The sequence below is a fragment of the Triturus cristatus genome, chromosome 7, assembly GCF_964204655.1.
Source record: "Triturus cristatus chromosome 7, aTriCri1.1, whole genome shotgun sequence".
In the NCBI taxonomy this organism is placed as follows: Eukaryota; Metazoa; Chordata; class Amphibia; order Caudata; family Salamandridae; genus Triturus; species Triturus cristatus.
The window spans coordinates 1,853,834,833-1,853,854,431 of NC_140590.1; positions in this window are offsets into that span (position 1 = coordinate 1,853,834,833).

Sequence of the window (19,599 nt, forward strand, 5' to 3'; positions counted from 1 at the left end):
ATGTAGAGTACATACCGGGGACACGAAACAAAGTAGCAGATTACCTCAGTAGAGCGGCAGCTATGGAAGAAGCTCCCAACCCAGCAACAGAAGATGAAGAAATGGTAGCGGTGATGGAAGATCCAGAAAGAGTGATAAGTAATCAAGAGTGGACCCAAGCGTACGAAGAAGATAGAGAGATTAGTGAGGTCAAAGAGAACATAATACATGGATGGCCCGAGAAAAGACGGTTGCGGGAGGCACTCAGGAAATTCTATTAAGTCAGAGAGGAGCTGTCAGTGGGGGACAAAGGGATATTCCTGTACAGAGGTGATAAATTCATTTCCCCGGCAGCTTTAGTTTCTCGGCTGGTCGCGCTATTGCACGAAGGACATCTAGGAATAGTGAAAACCAAGATGAGAGCGAAGCACATGTACTGGTGGCCAGGAATGGACGTCCAAGTGGAGAGACACGTAAGAGAATGTGATCAATGTCAAAGAGCGGACAAAACGCTGAATCCCTTAAGACCAGCATTAGGAAAATTCACACTACCGAGTGACCCGTGGAAAGAAGTGTCAGTGGACAATCTGAGACCTGTGCTGGACACCCAAGGAACGCCCAAATATCTATGCGTTCTTGTCGACAAGTACTCGAAATGGCCTGAGATACACATCCAAGAAGTAATGGATGCGGAGACAGTGATTAAGTTCCTAACTTCAGTTTTCCTCAGGGAAGGTATCCCGAGAACCATCCTGAGCGACAATGGACCTCAATTCACATCTGAAAAGTGGTACAAGTATGCAGAGAGGAACGGAATCAAAATACAACACACCTCCGTGTATCATCCGTCGAGTAATGGACAGGTGGAACAATTCAATAGAGTCATAATGGGGTCCATCCAAGCAGCCATCATGATGGGCAAAGATTGGGAGAAAGAGATACAGAACATGATATGGGCATACCGTATCACCCCCACCGGCACGGGGTATAGCCCTTTCTAAATCTTGAGAGGAACACATCCCTTCACCAAAGACAACGTAACATGGAGAGAAAAGACGATCACTAGCAAATGGTCTCCTGCGGTGGTACAGCACAATATAGAGAAGGCCAGAGAATATATACGGAGTACTACAATCAGAGGAGAAAAGTGAAGGCAACAACCCTGGAGAGAGGGGAATGGGTGAGAGTCAGATTAGCTATACGGAAAAGGAAAGGAGACAGCAAATACAGCCCACCTCTACAAGTGAAAGAAGTGTACAATAGGGCAGCATTGCTCAGTGATGGGAACGTGTGGTCCCAAGACCGCATGTGCAAATGTAACAAGATCCTACGATGGCCTCCAGAGGAGAATGAAAGGACACAACAAGACCTAAATCCAAGAGAAAATGAAGGAAGTAACCCAGCCGAAGAAAGGGACATGAGAGCAGAAGGGAGCTGTGAAGAGCATGGAGATCAAGTAACACCTGAGATGGAGGAACAGTTTGGAGAGGAGAGTGTGACCCCGAGGAGAGAAGAACCGGGTACACCGAGAGTCAAGGTGGGGAGCCCCGCAGAGGACGGTAACCCAGAAGCTTCCTCCACTCCGGTAAGGCGCACTAGAGCAGGCAGAGTGGTGGTAAGACCAAACCACTTCCGAGACTTTGAACTAGAGGGAAGCTAAGCAACCAGAGGGACTGTATGGACTACATATCCTTTGTTCAATAAAAAGGAGGGAGATGTGTAGTGTTGCGCTCTAGTCCTCACGCGCTACGTGGTTACGTAGCGCGCGAGGACAGCGTTGATGCGGGGATTGCGCATCCGCGAGGGGAATTAAGACCGCGAGGTCGCGTCTTGCCCGGCGCTCTCCCGCTGTTGCCTAATAAAGTATAATTACCCATATACATACTCCTGGCTTTGGTAGCATTTATTCAGGCAATGACCAGCAACTTTACACATGCAACTTTAAACATCAATTTTCCATTTCACAATGAGTAACTTATAACAATACCCTTATTTCTTTAATCTTGTTTTTTAAGCTCCAGCTTTATAACTTGGGAATGCCCGTTTTGCCTTATATTTATGTAGTTAAGGCAAAATTTGTTATATCAAAGCTTGTCATATTGCTTGATTTCCTAGTGCAGGGTTGCGCTGCGCTCACCAGCGAACCGATATACACGACTGACAATTTTACAACCTAAGTATTCAGCATGTGGTCAAGAATTATTTGGACATGCCTGACTGCTGCAGATCCCTCCCTCTCCCAGCTAAAATATTTACTCTTAAGGAGCAAAGCAGTGTGTGCATCAGCTTGAAATGATTCCAGGAGCTTGAGATCTCATGCTTATGACCGTCACTTATCTTGGCTGTCTTCACAGTGGTCATTGTTACTGCATGAGATATAAACATTAACAAAGTAAAAATGTATGGGTTTTTATTTCAAATAAAAAAGACTGTGCACACTGGAACAGAGTGTCTATTTTGAATTTACCTGAAGAATTGTTCAGCTTAGCCTACAACACTGGAAAACTGGTTAGCGCAGTGGGGAATAGTAACTAATGTGTATGGTGCTATGAGGTTGCAGCCTGTGACCGGAAGCGCTATAAATATGCACATTGTTTTAAAACAGTATTACACACAGTATAAGACAGGCTGTTGAAAAACATGCAGAAATGTATTGTTCATTATTAAGCAAGTGTAAGCTTCTATTTCAGGGGTCTTGGAGCAGTCTCAAGATAATTTTAGGGCTTTCACTGTTCAAGAGGGTGTAGTTTCTGATATTTATCTCTTTCCGTGCACTTCATTGCTTAGTTTTACTCATGAGAAAGTGTCACTCTAAGTGTCACACATTTGACAGTTGACTGTCACTCATAAGTGCACTATAACCACAGAAATGTCAAACATAAGCAATCTGAAAACTTGGCGGCTGTGGTCGGGTCCCACGTGGAGAGCCTGATCAGACTCTCTGTGTGTCATGTCGGTTAGTACCCTCCCATTTCTGGTGCTCTGCAGCAGTTTTAATATCTTCTTAGAGTTTCTTGTTACTCAAATGGGTGTAGATTCAGATATTTGCATGTTTACCTTGTCTTCATTGCTTGATTTTTGCTTACAAGAAAGTGTCACTCATAGTCATTGAGTGTCACTCATAATTACACTGAAATTATGAAAATGTCACGCATAAGCAGTCTGAAAGCTTGACAGCTATGGGATGCAGTCACAGTCCGCCTCTTCTCAAGACAGAGACAAACTACGTGGTTGGTGGGCTTCACTAGAAAGTGTGAAATTCAAATTCCTCCGTCCTATCCATTATGTCCAGATGGGCTGAAGGAGACAGCTGCAGTTAGGGAAAAACCTCCTGTGCCGAGCCAGCACCGCCCAACCAACTCGCAGCACAGGCCAATGTAAGTGTCATGCACGGCGGGCCTATGGGCCGGCCTTGAGCCCACCAGGTAGGTCGCTCCCCCTCCGCACAGCACCGCCTGTGTGTCCCTGCCCCAGCTGCCACTGATGCTGAGGAAGTTCGAGGCCCTCCACCACCCACAGGCTACCACCTGCGCCTCATCCCTGGTGGCCAGTGGTAGGCCGTAGGTTTGTTCATCTTCAGCTCCATTGTTTTATTGTTTTGCCTGTATTTCATTGTTGTGTCTGTGACTGCTGTTGTTCTATCTTCCCCCGCTGCTTGTTCGTGGTCCGTGCCCGTTTTCTTCCCTCTGTTCCCCTCGCTGTCCCCGTGTCTCAGCCCGGTTTTTCCTTCTGTACCCCTCGCTGCCCCCGTGTCTCTGCCCGGTTTTTCCTTCTGTACCCCTTGCTGCCCCCGTGTCTCTGCCCGGTTTTTCCTTCTGTACCCCTCGTTGCCCCCGTGCCTCTCCGCCCGTTTTTGCCTTCTGTTTCTCAGCTGCCCCTGTATTTCTGTGCCCCTCGTTTTTCCTGTATTTCTGTGCCCTCTTGCCTTCTGTGACACTCGTTTTTCCTGTATTTCTCTGCCCTTTTTGCCTTCTGTGACACTCATTGTTCCGGTATTTCTCTGCCCTTTTTGCCTTCTGTGCCACTCGTTTTTTCCTGTATTTCTCTGCCCTTTTTGCCTTCTGTGCCACTCGTTTTTCCTGTATTTCTCTGCCCTTTTTGCCTTCTGTGCCATTCGTTTTTCCTGTATTTCTGTGCCCTCTTGCCCTCTGTGACACTCGTTTTCCCTCGTTTTTTGTGCCCTTTTGCCTTCTGTTCCCTTCATCGTCCCTCACCGCCCCCGCCGCTGTGTCCCCTGCGGCCCCGCCCCCTGACTGCCCACTGCCCATTTGCTGCCCCTGCCTCCCAGCTGCTCCTCCCTCCCACCTCCCCATATATGCCGGCCGCTGCGCAGCCGCGCCGCTGGCGCGCCTAAGGCAAGCCCGTCTGTGCCTGCCGCGCCTGGACCGCGCCCAGTGCCAGAGCCCCTGGCCCCCGCACCCGCCACAACGACCGCAGCCACTACGACGCCAGCACTCTGCACGCTCTCAACTCCGGACAGACCTACACCTGCTTCAAGGCCACCCCGAAATGCACACACGGTTCATTCACCTGCCGGAACTGCAGCTACACCAGCCTCAGAGCCGACGAACCACCTGTCAAGAAAGACCCCAACCACCTCCAATTCATACTACTGAACACCCGCTCCGCACGCAAACACGCCGTCGAGCTCTGGGACCTGCTCAACACAACATCCCCGGACGTCGCCTTCCTGACTGAGACCTGGCTGAACGACTCCTCCGCACCCGACATTGCCATAGCCATCCCAGACGGCTACAAGATCACCCACAGAGACCCCACCAACGGAGTCGGAGGAGGAATCGCCATCGTCCACAAGAACAGCATCAGGGTCTCGACTAGCACCGACGACGCGCTCAGCACCGCCGAACACATGCACTTCCAGATCCACCCTCAGAGGCACACTCGTCTACCGTCCACCCGGACCCCGTCCCCAGTTCAGCGACTCCATCGCCGACTTCATCAGCACGCACGCCCTGACCTCCATCGACTACATCCCCCTCGGAGACCTGAACTTTCACCTTGAGAACAACAACTCCACAACCCTGATCGATAACCTCGCCAACCTCTGACTGAAGCAACTCGTCACAACGCCCACCCACTCCGCTGGCCACACGCTCGACCCCGTCGTCTCCTCAAGCCCGCACGTCTCCGTCAGCCACACCACCGAACTCCTCTGGATCAACCACCGCTGCATCCACTTCACCTTCCAGAAACCCACCACACACCACCGCACCCAACAGATCCCCTGCCGCTGCTGGAGCAAAATCACCGAAGACCAACTACATGCAAACCTCGCTTTCAGCCAACCACCGAACCCTCCAACGCCGACGACGCTGCACACAGCCTCAGACGCTGGATCGAGGACTGCGCCAACACCCTCGCCCCGCTGAAGAAATCCCCCACAGAGACACCAGCAAGAGGGCCAGCTGGTTCACCTCAGAACTCCTTGCCTCCAAGCAAGCCTGCCGGAAACTAGAGAAAGAATGGCATAGTGAACGAACTCCGGACAGCTACGCAGCACACAAGGGCACCATCAGCAACCACCACCACCTCATCAGGGCGGCCAAGAGGACCTCCTTCAAAGACTACCTCGACAACAATGCACACAATAGCAAGGAGCTCTTCAACATCGTGAAGGAACTCTCCAACCCCAGCACCAACACCAACGACATCCCACCGTCACAAGCCCTGTGCAACTCCCTCACAACCTTCTTCCACCGCAAGATAGCAGACATCCATGACAGCTTCAACACCCAGACAGCCCCAACAGACAGCAACACAACAGACCATCCGCACACCATCGACCACGACCCCCTGCTAGCCTGGGCCAGCGTGAGCGTCGATGACACCATCAAGACCATGAGCACAATCTACTCCGGCTCTCTGTCAGACCCCTTCCCGCACCACGTCTTCAACAAAGCAAGCACCCCACCGGCGCAATGTCATCAACCTCTCCCTCGAGACCGCGACCTTCCCAGAGAGCTGGAAACACGTCAAGATAAAAGCCCTACTCAAAAAACCTAAGGCAGACCCAAGAGACCTCAAGAATTTCCGGCCCATCTCTCTGCTCCACTTCCCAGTCAAGGTCATCGAGAAAATCGTCAACAGACAGCTAACCCGATACCTCGAAGAAAACAGAATCCTGGACCCTTCCCAGTCAGGGTTCCGCTGCAACCACAGCACCGAGACTGCCCTCATCGTCGCCACCGACGACATCAGGACCCTGCTGGACAACGGTGAGACCGCAGCACTCATCCTCATAGACCTCTCTGCCACCTTCGACGCTGTCTGCCACCGCACACTACGCGCACGCCTCCATGCCGCAGGGATCCGAGACAAGGCTCTGGAGTGGACCAACTCCTTCCTCTCTGGCAGAACCCAGAGCGTCCGCCTCCCCGCATTCCGTTCCAAAGCCTCCGAGATCATCTGCGGCATACCCCAGGGATCCTCCCTCAGCCCGACACTGTTCAACATTTACATGGCCCCGCTCGCACATGTCGCCCGAGAGCACGACCTCAACATAATCTCCTACGCAGACGACACTCGACTGATCCTCTCCCTCACCAAGGACCCCATCACCGCCAAAGCTAACCTCCACGAAGGAATGAAGGCCGTCGCAGACTGGATGAAGATCAGCCGCCTGAAGCTCAACTTGGACAAGACGGAGGTTCTCATCCTCGGCCTGGGACGACTCTTGGTGGCCGACGGCACTAGGGGCAGCCCCGACACCCACCAACCACGTACGCAACCAGGGAATCATCCTCGACTCAACGCTCTCAATGACCAAGCAAGTCAACGCCGTCTCCTCCTCCTGCTTCAACACATCACCCCCCACTTGAGAAACCTGCACTGGCTCCCCGTCAACAAGAGGATATCCTTCAAGATCCTCATCCACGCACACAAAGCACTCCACAAGAGCGGCCCAGCCTACCTCAACAGACGGCTCTCCTTCTACATCCCCAACCGCCAGCTACGCTACACCGACCTCTCACTCGTCACCATCCCGCGCATCCGAAGAACAACCACTGGTGGGAGATCCTTCTCCCACCTTGCCACCAAGACATGGAACACCCTCCCACTGAGCCTACGACAGACCTAAGACCTGCTGACCTTCAGGAGGATACTCAAGACCTGGCTGTTTGACCAGTAGCGCCCTCCCCCCCCCAGCGCCTTGAGACCCTCACGGGTATGTAGTGCGCTTTACAAATGATTGATTGATTGATTGATTGAAGAGGGAAATGCAAAGTAATGTTTTCATGTACATTATCATCACCCATGAAGACAGCGAAAGCAACATGCCAAAACCAGCTGCATGACGATTGCACAGGCCCAGTAACACGAGGACAAAGCATTTTTTATTGTCAATCAGTACTCCCTAAGGTAATTGCCCAGATTGGAAACACGGTTAAACTGAATTTTGTGCAGACTGCAGTGTGACTGCTGCACATCACTCAGGTGTAACTTTTGCTTTAAGAGGCTGAATTAAAGTGGGAAGCGGAGAGGAGTTGGCCTAACGGCTAGGGTGGTCGACTTCGAATCTGGGGAACTGGGTTCGAGTCTCGGTAATGACGCTGAACATCCTGTGATTCTGGGCAAATCACTTATTCTCCCTGTGCCTAATAAAAATGAATGTGTCCTCATGTAATGCAACTGGTGCTATGTAAAGCGCTCTGATACCAGATTCGGGTTAAGTTTGCGCTATATAAAACTCTGTAAAAAAAGGAGAAGGTTAGTACAGTGACACTTACTTTGTGTTGGCGAGCATCATGACGGTATGGGCGGGGCCAGCCATGACGACTCCCCCTGGCACTGTCCCGGCTGCGCCACAGTCAGGGACACTGACCCACTCGCGCAGCATTGCTCTTCATCACAGCTGCACTGGCCTAGTGCAGGGTGACCAGGCTGCTGAGTACCACACCAGCACTCTCCTGCAGCCGCCGCAGTCTGAGTGAGTCAATTCAATTCAATCTTTCTTTATTCGGCAATTCATGAAATGCCATAAAAGATATTGTTACAAAATTTACACATTATAAAATTCATCATATAAAAGACAGTAAGTTCATCACATTAATACAAATAAAAGAAAATTTAAAATCATCTCCTTCATTGACATGTATATTTGCAGCGTTTCCTGAATGGTTCGCCTAAGTGGCTATACAAAAGGTAGTATATTTGATCAGGTATGATATAATATGATCGTTTCACAGTCTTACCCTAGATTGGGTCTGTGTCGTACAATATATTGCAAGAAGTTCGAGACAATGTAAACCACCTCTTCCCCCTCGAGTAACTGTAAATATAGTAAAGCAGGGCGGCATGTACGAAAGCCCCTACGCTTTAATAGGGGGATTAATAATTTCCTCCGTTGATGCATATAGTATTTGCAAAAAAGGATGGTATGAAGAGTTGACTGGGATGATGTCTCATCGCAGGGACATGGTGGCAATATTTTATCCCAGTTATTCTTAAACGGAAAGGTAACCAGGCGGTAAAAGAAGTTCAATCTAAACCTGACTAAGAGAAACTGTTCATAGGGGGCTATGTTATATGCCAGGTAGGGCTGGATGCCAAATGCCGACTGAACTAATAAGCAGTGTCTAGTTGTTTGTTTCGTAACCTCTAAGTTAAGTCTAAGCTCATCGAGGTGGTTTAGGCAAAGTTTATAAAAAGCTTTTCTTACTAATATCTGCATCTTGGTCGGGTCTTTATAGTAATTTTCTAGACCAAGATCAGTAAAAAATGATTTAATATAGCTTAACCACCTGGATCGATGTGCGTTATCTAGGCTCATGCAATCTTGAATGATTTGTTGTGTGAAAACTGTGTGTTCAGATGTCCAAATCCTGTGCCATAATAACAGAGGCTGTATTCTCACCAGGTCTGTAACATATGAGAGACCCAGTTCCAGATGACAAGCATAGTTGGGGGCTGCCGTAGGTAGGGCTAAAAGATATTTCAAAAAGCCGTTTTCGACCACTTGGATAGAATTAGCCGCTACGTGACCCCATACACCTGCTCCGTATAGGGCCACTGAGAGGCATTTAGCTTTATAAATTTTGATCATCTCTGAGGGAGCTTTTTTCCCTATTTTCCTTGAAAAGTTAGTGAGTGCAGAAGTCGTTCTTGCAAATTGCAATTTCCTTACTTCTACAGCCGGTTTCCAACTAAGTTTTTCGTCCATCATAACGCCGAGATAGGGATACTTATCCGTGGTTGATAATCTTTCGTCATTCAGGTAGATGGGCTTGGTCTTGTTCTTCCTTCTGAGTGAGTCTGCAGCATGATTGACGCTGCAGTGAGCGATACCCAGCTCATGCAGGCTCAGGCTGCGCAGCCAAAGAACTTAAAGTGTGGTGCGCTCGCACCGCAGCAGCCAGGCCCGTCTGTCGCTGATTGAGAAAACAGAATTGTTAGAACCGGCGGTCTCTAGTTGGCAGAGGTATACACTTCTGACAAATAGGGACCCACCTTCTCTAGTCAGGGCAAGGGGATTACACACTCAGATAACCCCTGCTCACCCCCTTGGTAGCTTGGCAGAGCAGACAGGCCTATCTCAGAGGCAGTGTGTTAAGCATTTATGACCACATACAGTAATAAAGTGAATACACTACAAACGGACACAACACAGGAGTTATTATAAAAAATAAGTATTTTTATATAAGGCTTAGCACAAGACCAAATAACGATAAAAATATACCACAATCTTAATAAATACTCTTTGGAAGGGAAAATAATAGTTCAGGTAAAGTTTCTTCTTAGGAAATAGTTCTTTAGCAACAAAAGTAAGTATTCTTCTCAAAACACAGTTCTTGGCAACAATGTGACCCCCACAGGAGTCACACGACGTCGAGGTTACGATATTCCCAAGGTTCGGCGTCGACTGCGAGGAGCGATACGTCGAGCCTGGAGTCGCAACAGACCCCACAAACACAGTACCTTTAGAATGAAGCAACACTATGCTCCACCGCGTCGAGAGGTCGGTGTCGATTGTGCCTCGGAGTCGGGGCGATCCGCAGCGGCGTCGAGAGGTGTCGGGCCGGAGCAGCGCTCACGGCGTCGGGAAGGGCGCTGCGTCGACACGTCGATGCAATCAGCAGCGGCGTCGAGACGGGGTCACTTGGAGCTGGAGCCGAACTCACTACTCACTGGCGTCGCTACTGGCGTCGATCGGGCCTGGCGGCCAGCGTCGAAGGCACGGAACACTGGAGCCGTACTCACGGTGTCGAGCTGGATTCAGCGGCGTCCAGTGACGTCGAGATTGCAGATTTCCCCTGTGCACTGGAAACACCACGTTCCAGCAACAAGCAATTCAGCAGAGGGTGAAGTCCTTTAGCCCTGTGACTTCAACAGGAGGCTGGCACTCTTCCAGCCCTTGGAGATTTTCTTGCAAGCTTGAGAGTACACACTAAGTTCCTCTCTCCTTGTCCCTTGGCAAAATAAAGAAGCAGTTTCAGGTTGTCCCCAGCAAACAGCACACTGGCAGAAGGGGTAGGCAAGTCCTTGGATCAGCATGCTTCTTGTCCTTGGTAGAGGTTTCCTTGTCAGAAGTGATCTAAATTCTTTGGTTCAGGGGTCCTTCTTTTATACCCCTTTTCTGCTTTGTTCCCTTTGTCCAAGCAGGGAAATTCCCCCATCCCAGGTTGGTTGTGGGTGTTGCCAGGCCGAGGCACCTGGCCTATTCACTGAGCAGGACAGGGTCATCAGCCGCCCAGCAGGAGGCGGAGCCAGTATTGTCACTGGCAGGGCCAGGGCCATCAGTCGCCCGGCAGGAGGTGGAGCCAGCATTGTGTCAGGCAGGGCAGGCTACCAGGGACTACTCTTCCCCCACTCTAAAGGTAAATGCCACATTCACCCCACACTGACTCATTCAGACCTCTGGAGCCACCCAGCCCCTGACACACACACCAAACCAGCAGTGACCGGTGGATAGTTGGACAAGAAAATAGCCACTTTCTAAAAGGGCTATTTTCAAACACAGAAGTTAAAAACCATCCATCCTAAAGGATGTGTTATTAAATTCTGAGTTCAGGGATACTAAACTTGAACCGCTACCATGCTCCCTGAGTCAGACAAGATTATAATGGAGTTAATAATCAGTCTGCCCAGTCTGGCCTATGGAAGGCAGGTAGTCCTTCAATAGTGAAAAACGAAAATGGCTGTAATTCACTATTAGGTCATGCCACACACATCAGGGCATGACCTACTTTTTACCAACAATGCACCCAGCCCTAGGGCCTACCATAGAGGTGTCTGAAATGTGGCAAAGGGAAGGTTTTAGAGATTGGCAAGTAGGTTTCCTCGCCAAGTCGACATGGCAGTCAGGGACTGCACACAGGCTCTGCGATGGCAGGCCTGGGACACATTTTACAAGCTGCTTCTGTGGGTGGCACAACCAGTGCTGCAAGCCCACCAGCAGCAGTTAACTTACATGCCCTTGGCACACGCAGTGCACTAGACTAGGGTCTGAACAGTAAGTTAACCAAGCAACTCATGGTAACACCAATCAATGTATCAATTTAACATAGGGAGCACTTGCACTGTGGCACTGATCAGCAGTGGCACAGTGCCCAAAGCAATATTCCAGCAAAACATCGTAAACAGAGGAGGCCAACAGAAAATAAATGGAGGAGAGACTCATGCCAATGATGCCAGGTCTAACAAAAATCAACTCTGAAGACCCTCGTGAGCTGACGTCATTACTGAAATGTAAATTGTGGCGGTATCGGGTGAAACATTGTAGCCACTGCTAATAGCCGAGAGCTGAACCAGCCCCCAAGTGGAGCGCATGCTGTCAGCTAAAGCTTTGCATACTAGTGGAGGTGCTAAATAGCAGCATTCAGGCAAACATCTGAGGCGCTATAAATGCGTGACAATGCATTTCATTGCAGTGAGGCAGACCCCCACACTGAAATGCGTTAGCCTAATGCGTGGAACTTGGCAGGACTGCCTTACCTGATGTGGGAGAGACACCACAGCAGAAAGGCTGCCTGTCATGGCGCCAGCAATCCTCCAAGAACTTCAGAGAGCACAGCTGGCCTGAGAGGAGCCGAGAGCTGTAGTGTGAGAGTTACCTCTCAGCTGCAAGACCATTCCCGCAGTGTCAGAGGGCAGCGGGCTTTTTCAGTAGTAAATTTCCTCACAAGCTCTTTTACTTCAGTATTATCACTACAAGTCCCTCCTGCAAAGTTACTGCCCTTCCATTTCTGGTACTTTTCAGCAGTTTTAAAAGTTGCTCAAATAGGTGTAATTTGTGATATTTATATGTTTCTCTCGTCTCCATTGCTTGATTTTGCTCGCGAGAAAGTGTCACTAATAATCGTTTAATGCCACTGATAATTACATTAAAATTATGAAAATGTCACAAGTAAGCAATCTGAAATCTTGGCAGCTATGATAATAATTTACAAGCAGTTTCCATAGTTCTAAAATACTTTAAAAGTGATTCGTGTATTTGGTGTGTTATGTTTACATTTCAGAAGGGAGAATTCTATGTCAGGACCGGAGGCTCCGATTATGCTTCTCATTTTCTTTGCTTTATTACAGCAGCCAATAAAAAATAATCTTTTTTATTAAACATAATGCAGTAAACCACAAATCCCATGAGCACCTTGTACTCCCTAACCATAGAGACTGAGTCCATATAATGTCTAACCTAGGCACACACGTCCTCTTTCTTTGCTGCTCCGCAGCCAGTTAAGTGCCTCTCCCTTACTACTTGTGTTTGTCAGTGGTGTATGGGTTGGGGGCACCGCAATGAGTTTGACGCTTTGATGCGTATGTTAAAGCTTTGATTTTGTCTAATGATTAATGTTGTGGCGTTTAATCGCTTTGTTTGCGTGTGAGCGCTCTGGTGGTACTCGCAGCTACGAGCCCACTTTTCCGCTTTTCCCGCAGTGCAGCCTCTGGTCACGGCGCGAGCGGAAGGGAGCGCGTCTGCCTCCCAGGCCAGGCGCGAGTCGCCCGCGCCTTTGTTTCATGTGGAGCGGGAGTTTGGGGCGCAGGGACCGTGCGTTAGGATCGCGCTAGGTTCTATTTCACTTTCTCACGGGCGGCTGGCACCGTGCATGCGCGGTGGCCATTTTAGGTGTCAAACCTGTCCCGCAATCGTAATTTTACCGATCGGAGCGGATAACAGCACACATTTGAATTCTAAAGCCCGTATCTTGGCGCCCCTGTGACACCCAAAGCTTGTGGAGATTGCGAGCTGTATAACCACGCATAGGCTCTGCCTAGAGAGGTGTTTGATACAGGCAGGCCCTCCCTCCACTCCTGAATTTGTTCTATTTGGCTGTTTAGCCTGGCTTGCCTGGGGTTGTGCCTCTACCCCTTTATTCCTCAATAATATTTCAGGCAGTTGGTTGTTATTATACATCCTACCATGGCGGAGTACTGCTATGACGATGAGGATTATTATGAAGAGCCGTCCGGCTCCTTCGAACAGGACCTTGTGGAGGCCCTAGATGCTGGTGTGCAGCAGTCTCCTAATTCATCCCTGGTGCGAGCTATTGCTCCCCTTAAGCGGCACCTCAATAACTATGCCATTCAGCAAGGTTGGATCCCGGCTGCGGCCGGGCGTAAGAAGGCTAAGGAACCCAAAGCGGCCAATCCTCACGCGGAGGACTTTGCACGGCTCTCCAAGACTTTAGCCAATGACCACGCCTATGTCTCCAAAGCTGACCCATCGGAGTCTACCCATGGCGAGCAAGGTGACACGTCACACTCCCCCAATACTGATACGGATTCAGGTGAGAACGTAAGCCCCAAACCGGAGAAGAAGCTCAGGAAGGAACACCATACCGAACCGCCACAACCCATGGTGTTGACCTTTGAGCCAACGTACATCGTCCACCCCAACTCCACGGCGTGGCTCCCGCCGCAGGAGGTGGCGGACTATGTCCAGTCCCACCTCCGCCAACCTTTCGATAATGATGTCAGGGCCCGGCTGCGGTCAGAGTGTCCCAGACCGGATCTGGCGGCGTGGGTCGCGGAAACACCTGAAATGGATCCGACGATGCTCACGTACCTCAAAAAATATGCAAAGGACCCTAAGAAAGGCATAGACCGCGCTTGGCGGTCATGCCAAGATAAGTTATTGGATCTCTCAGGGCCCCTAACAAAAATCCTAGAGATGGGATATCAGGCCAAGGAAGCCGGGACCCTGATAAGTCCGGATGCCCTCATTCGTTGGGTGCAAAGGGGTGTGTGCCTGTTAGGCAACGCAAATTGCGCCATGTCCAGCGAGAGGAGAAGATCTATTCTCAAGCTGGACCCTAAATTGGCTGAGCTTTCCTCGTCAGAGGCAGGTCCGGTGGCCCAGGGTCTCTTCTTCGGGCAGCCGTTCCTAAAAGAACTAACCAAGTTTGTGGCCACTTTTAGTGGCTTGGACAAGGCTCAGGAGTCTCTGCGTAGAGCCTTTAAACCGGTTTTCACCAGGGGCGGACGAAGTCGAGGGCGGTCGTTCGGCCGGGGAAACAACCAAGGCGCCCCCCGTGGCCAGCAACACCACAGAGGTGGTTACCACGACAACTCAAGCAACCCAAACTTGGACAGCCAAGAATCGGTTCCGCAGGGGATGTTTCGGGGGCAACCACGGAAACCACCAGGATACAGGATCTACAGGTGAGAATTATTCCATGTTCAGAAGTGGTTTTGGGGGGTCGTGTTCAACTATTTCTGCATCAATGGCGCGCCCACTCGCAAGATCCTTGGATCTTGGAGACGGTGCAAGAATACAAGCTGGAGATGTAGGAGACACCAAAATAATCTCTCCGCCTCCTTCCCCTAAGTTTTGCCCAACTAGATCGGACTTTTATCTCAGAAGAGATAACTGCCCTTTTGCAAAAAGGGGTGATTGCGATCACGCAATGTCATCCTCAGAGATTCCTCAGCAATATACTCCTGGTAGAGAAGAAAGGGGGCGGGTTCAGGTTAGTCCTGAATCTCAAGGAGTTCAATGGGTGGATTATCTACCGCCATTTCAAAATGGAGGGCATCCACCTGTTACGCGATCTACTGCAGGAAGGGGACTGGATGGTCCGATTAGATCTAAAGGACGTGTACTTGTCCGTTCCTATCTACGCCCCGCATCGGCGTTTCCTCCAGTTTCTCTGGCAAGGCATGTATTACGAATACACTGTCCTTCCCTTTGGTCTTTCGTCAGCACCCTGGTGCTTCACGAAACTCCTCCGACGTGCAGTGGAATCCCTGCGCGCGCGAGGGTGCGTCTGATCGTCTATCTAGACGACATCATTCTCATGGTGCAGTCCCCTCAGCTGGCGGTTACGCATCTGGAATGGTCCATTCTTCTTCTTCAGAGCCTGAGTTTTGTGGTGAACTCCCAGAAATCGGTCCTGATCCCGGCGCAATCCATATTCATAGAGTTCCTGGGGTTCCAGGTGGATTCTCGCAGCTGCCAGCTTCTCCTGCCATCATACAAGATCAGAGCGATAAAGAGAGAGTTGAAATCGATTTTGAACAGGCAGACTGTATCCTTGAGGTCCATTGCCCGAGTGGTGGGGTTACTGGCCTCTTCGATCCAAGCAATCTTCCTAGGCCCCTTTCACTACCGCGCGCTCCAACTCTTGAAGATTCAGCATCTCCGCAAAGGCCTCGGTTATGCCGAACAGACTCCTCTTTCAGAGGACGCGAGGTGGGAGATGTTATGGTAGTTAGATCACATGGAGTCGTGGAATGGGAGAGCCATCTTTGGCTCGAAACCCGAGGTGGTGATCGAGTCAGACGCCAGCCGGTGGAGCTGGGGGGCCCGCTGCGGTCCAATCTCGACAGGGGGCCGCTGGTCTTCGGAGGAGCTCTCCCTCCATATCAATTGCTTGGAGTTACTGGCAGGGTCGTTCGCCATCTGTAGTCTTTCCACACAGAAGACGGATTGTTGCATCCTCTTGCGGATGGACAACGTATCGGCGGTTCGATACGTGAACAAGCTAGGAGGTACGAGGTCCCGTATTCTAGTGGAAATTGCCAAGGATTTTTGGCATTACTGCCTGCACCACAGACTGTTAGTGGTGGCGGAGTATCTCCCGGGGCGCAAGACCGAGGTAGCCGAATGGCACTCCCGTTACCTACGGGACTACAGCGACTGGAGGTTACACCCTCGAGTTTTCCGGATTCTGAACCTCTTATGGGGTCCTTGTCAGTTGGAACTATTTGCATCACGTCTGAACAAACAACTACCGAAGTTCTACAGCTGGCGCCCAGATCTGGAGGCTCTGGGCTCGGATGTATTTCTCCAGACATGGCCCCAAATCCTTTGTTATGCATTCCCGCCCTTTGTCATGATTACCAGGGACCTGGCCCAAGCCAGACGACAACGGGCGGAACTAGTGTTAGTAACACCTTTGTGGAGAGCGCAAGCATGGTTCCCGATGGTATTGGGAATGTCTTGTGCTGTACCGGTCCTTCTCCCTCACAGATGGAATCTGTTGCTGGACCCTCACAAGACCCCTCACCCTCTAATGGACGTGGGTCAGCTGCCACTAGTGGCGTGGCAAGTTTCCGGGACAGATGGCGCGCCCCTGGCCTTTCGGCGGATGCTACTGAATTCATCAGCCAAGCATGGTCGTCTAATACCCACAAGCGGTATTCGTCAGCATGGAGCAGATGGTGTAGCTGGTGTGTTTGATGGGATATCGATCCCACTACAGCAGATGTCTCCATGGTCATAAATTTCCTAGCCTCTTTGGCTTCCTCTGGCTCTGCTTACAGGACAGTCAATAACTTTCGATCAGCGATTTCGGCAGGGCATGCTCAACTTGAGGGCAAGCCTGTGGGGGAGCATCCCTTGGTTTGTAAATTACTTAGAGGTATTAGGATGGTTAGACCACCATGTCCAAAATATTAATTCCTGTGGGACGTGTCAATTGTTCTGCGGTTCCTAGAAGCTTGGCCGGCGAACAAGTATCTGTCGCGTAAGCAACTTTCAGCCAAGTTGGCTATGCTTTTATGTCTAGTCTCTTGCAAGAGAGTTTCCGATATCAGGGCTTTATATCTAGCTGGTCGTTGTTTCTCCCCGGAAGGGGTCACTTTTACTATTTCTAGACGCACCAAATGTAATTCTACCTCGGTGTCCTATCCAATGTTTCCAGAAAATCCCAAATTATGTGTGGTGCAATGCCCAAAGGCGTACGAGGTAAGTACCTCTGAATTCCGTTCTGACATGCAGGGTCAATTGTTTATTGCATTGCAAAAGCCTTTCAGGCCTGTGACTCCTGCTACCTTATCAAGATGGGTGTGTTGGCTCATGAATGAAGCAGGCATTGATATATCTAAGTTTGGTGCCCATTCTGTTCGAGGCGCAATGGCCTCTAAATCCTTTTCATTGGGAGTGAGCCTTTCTGACATCATGAATGTGGCTGACTGGTCAACGGAATCAACATTTAAATCTTTCTATTACAAACTGATTGTGGATGTTGCATCAGTGGTGGTGGCTCGGCTTTAAACAAGCATAATCGGAGCCTCCAGTCCTGACATAGAATTACAAATTTGCGAACATTCGTGACATGAATTTTCAATTCTATTAAGGACAACGGAGATGAGGATTATCCCACCCGATAGTTATGTTTTTTACTTACGTGATTCATAACGGTGAAAGTACGATTAATGTATGTTTTATACTCTAATGATATTATGTGGATTATTCTTCCCCCCCTATTGCATGATTTTGCTGTTGGCACATAGTTCCGGGATGACCGTTATTACGGGGTTTCTCTTCTTTTGTTTCAGATTCCAATGGCAAATGAAGCTCGCTCAAACTGGTTTCGACCTGTCACAGAGAGTGATCCTCTTCTACGCAGGTGGTGTTTCCTCACCGGAGTTCTCGGACAGGAGTTGGTCCGTCGCATCCCAAGTTTTCCTGTTGGTCTTCGGGCTCTTTCGTTCTGTTAAAAGCTTTCACCACGGACTGCGTGCAAGAAAGTGTTAAATGGACAATGTTGGACTTACCTGTTGCAGTTTCGCAAAGAAAGAGGACGTGTTGTGGTGATACGCTCTAGTGGTTGTGGCGCCCCAGTGCATGCTGGGTAGAGGCGCGGCTTCGCACCAGTCGGCCGCGAGGACAGCTAGCGGACTGATGTGTTCCGGCGCTCGTACACGGATATTTAATAATAAAGGGTTAACTCCTCCACAACGGTGCCAGAGTCATTTGTGGGGTAAACTACATTGGCACAATGGCGACGAGGATGGGATAAAGGCTAGCGCAGAACCCCGGCACCCCACAAGGGAGAATACCGAGTGTGGCAGAGGCACATCTGCATCATCGTGACACGGAGCACAGAGTCCGGTGCACCACCAGCGTCCCGAGGTCGCAGAGGGCTGCAGGAGCGACGGTGAGAGCAGCCAGGCACGCCAGCAGGGCGAGAGCCATGGGAAGGGACCCCATGAGCACGTGAGGCCTAGGCCTGGTGGGCAGAGGTAATCCACCGGCCAGCGTTGGCAACACAACCACAAGGGGCCAACACCTCGAGGGATTGTCACCCGACCGCGCAGAGGCCAAGAAGCACCGGAGCGCGCCAAATGACTGGGGACAGGAGGGCGTCGCAGGCAGTAGCTGCATGTGGGAGCGCGCCACTAAGAAGCGACCAACGCCTGACTAGTGAAGGCAACAGAACTGGCGACCCCAGGGTCATCGAGGAGGGGGCAAAGCAGCCTTTCACCCACGCAACCAGGCAGCTCAGGCGAGAGGCAGGCTCCAGGGAGTCCACCAGAGACAGACGACAGAAGGAGCTCAGCTCAACACGATAGGGGCAGGATGTGCGCCCAAGCGACGTCTCTCACCAACCTAGTGCCCTTCCTACCCAAAAGAGGAGACCCGGTGATGCCCTGGGAGGACTGGAAGCGGTATTTCCTGAACTATCTGGAAGCCTTAGAAGAGGAAGGTGAAGCGGAGTTCTCAAGTGCAAGGAAAAAGAAAATACTACTGCACAACCTAGGCCCAGAGGGTATCAGAGTATACAACAGCTTAGTGAAAGAGACCAGACCGGCGGCCGACACGGAAGTGTTCCAACACGCGCTGGAAGACCTAGATGCTCACTACAGGCCAGTGGTGTGCACGGCCATAGACAGATGCAATTTCTTCCAGAGAAAACAGAATAAGGGAGAGTCCATAGACGAGTACGTAGCGGCGTTACAGAAGATGGCGTTGACATGTAAATTCGGCACACTTCATGATGAGCTCATCAGAGACCAGATCATCATACACACCACCAACACGGCTATACAGGAGAAGTTATGGGTCAATGGTGACGCCCCGCTGAAAGAAGTGTTGGCGCTTGTGAAGAAGGCAGAACTATCAAAACGGTGCGCGGAGGCGGCCAAAAGAGAGAGCAGCGACCGCACACCAGTCTGCAGGATAACAGACAGTGGCAGACCAGACGCCCCAAAACAACAGACGCCAAGCAACGCAAGGTATCAGAGAAGGTATCCTCAGAAGGCTATGAAGAACCAGAAACCACAGGGAGAACGCAAAAATATGTGCTACAGGTGCGGCAGCCATTCGCATCAAGGTCATGACAAAATATGCCCCGCATTCCGGGCCAAGTGTGCATACTGCAACATAATGGGGCATTATGAGAAGGTGTGCAGGCGCAAGCTTAGCAGGACGGAGGT